General features: G+C 38.4%; 1 protein-coding gene across 2 annotated transcripts in view; it reads right to left on the bottom strand.

Annotated features, from left to right (window-relative positions):
* The window catches only part of LOC107656139 (contactin-associated protein-like 2), a 48,959-nt gene that overhangs the window by 19,084 nt on the left and 28,339 nt on the right, over positions 1 to 1,536 (bottom strand). The window lies entirely within an intron of this gene.

Genomic DNA, 1,536 nt, shown 5'->3' with positions numbered 1-1,536 from the left:
ACACAAACAAAACCAAATTAAACCCTGCGGCTCGTGACAATACATTGATGTCTAAAGACACGAAATGATCGGTCTGTGCAAGAAACTGAACAGTATTTATATTGTTTTTTACCTCTGATTCACTGCAATGTCCGAACTGTCCTGAGCGCATTCTCAACAGCCGGCGCGTGACGCGTCTTCTTCTTCTTCTTTTACCGCCACCTATCTCTCAAATAGACCATTGACACTCTATCTACAATCTCAATTAGGAGTGTCAATGGTCCATTTGAGAAATAGGAGGCGGTAATGCAATTAAAAGTCTGCCATCTGCCGTAAAGCAAGAAGAAGAAGAAGACGCGTCCTGCGCCGGCTGTTGAGAACGCGCTGAGGACAGTTCGGACATTGCGGTGAATCAGAGGTAAAAAAACGATATAAATACTGTTCAGTTTCTTGCACAGACCGATCGTTTCGTGTCTTTACACATCAATGTATCGTCACGAGCCGCAGGGTTTAATTTGGTTTGGTTTGTTTTTTTGACCCTCAAAGCCGTGATTCCCATTCACTTCCATTATATGACTGACAGACTGCAACGGTTTGAGTTAAAAATCTCCATTTGTGTTCTACTGAAGAAACAAAGTCACCTACATCTTGGATGCCCTGGGGGTAAGCTGATAAACATCAAATTTTCATTTTTGGGTGAACTATCCCTTTAAGGTTGGCAGATCACCTTAGACCAGGAAAAGCAGCTACTATGTTTCAAAACTTCACTCAATCACCTTAAACTGGCACAAACTGTATTTTCCAGCACAGAAAGGGACTGTGGACAATAACCGCCAGTCATTATGTAGTCATTGTGAAAATCACACAACACGCACAGAGAGTGACAGCACTTCTTAATTAATGTCTGTCCTCATACACAGCATTGTGGGAAAGGTTTAGGAAATCTCTATTTATGACTGAGGTCAGCGCAGGGAGAGGAACTGTAACTAATGATTATTTAATGTGAGAAATAGAAGCTGCAAACCTTCGGGAGCTGAGCTTACTGTAAACAATACAAAGAATCACGTTAGAGAAATCACTGAAAACAACAGAATGCCTAAAATATGTATTATTAAGAAAGCAAATGAAAGGAAATGTTGGTTTCTTGTCAATTGTAACCAGACATAATTAAATATTTTATAGCAGTGTTTCTCAATTTAGGGGGCTGAGGCTTAAAATTGTTAAATATAAGAAAAAACACGTTTTTAAATATGCTAAATCAACTAAAATCCAAGATGAAACAGTTTCTTTTTCTTAATTTGTTCTCAAAATTTCTTTATTTAAAAACCAGGATTTTTGTGGTCTTGAAAAAAAACTGGATTAAAGGGGTCATATGATGCGATTTCAATTTTTTCTCTTTCTCTTTGGAGTGTTACAAGCTCTTGGTGCATAAAGAAGATCTGTAAAGTTGAAAAGACTAAAGTCTCAAATCCAAAGAGATATTCCTTATAAAATTTAAGAGTCAACCACGCCTACCTAAAACGGCTCATTCTAACACGCCCCCACATGTCTACGTCA

This window comes from Sinocyclocheilus anshuiensis, unplaced genomic scaffold (assembly GCF_001515605.1).
Source record: "Sinocyclocheilus anshuiensis isolate Anshui unplaced genomic scaffold, SAMN03320099.WGS_v1.1 scaffold1803, whole genome shotgun sequence".
NCBI classification, from domain to species: domain Eukaryota; kingdom Metazoa; phylum Chordata; class Actinopteri; order Cypriniformes; family Cyprinidae; genus Sinocyclocheilus; species Sinocyclocheilus anshuiensis.
This window is presented reverse-complemented; position numbering and strand designations above follow the sequence as displayed.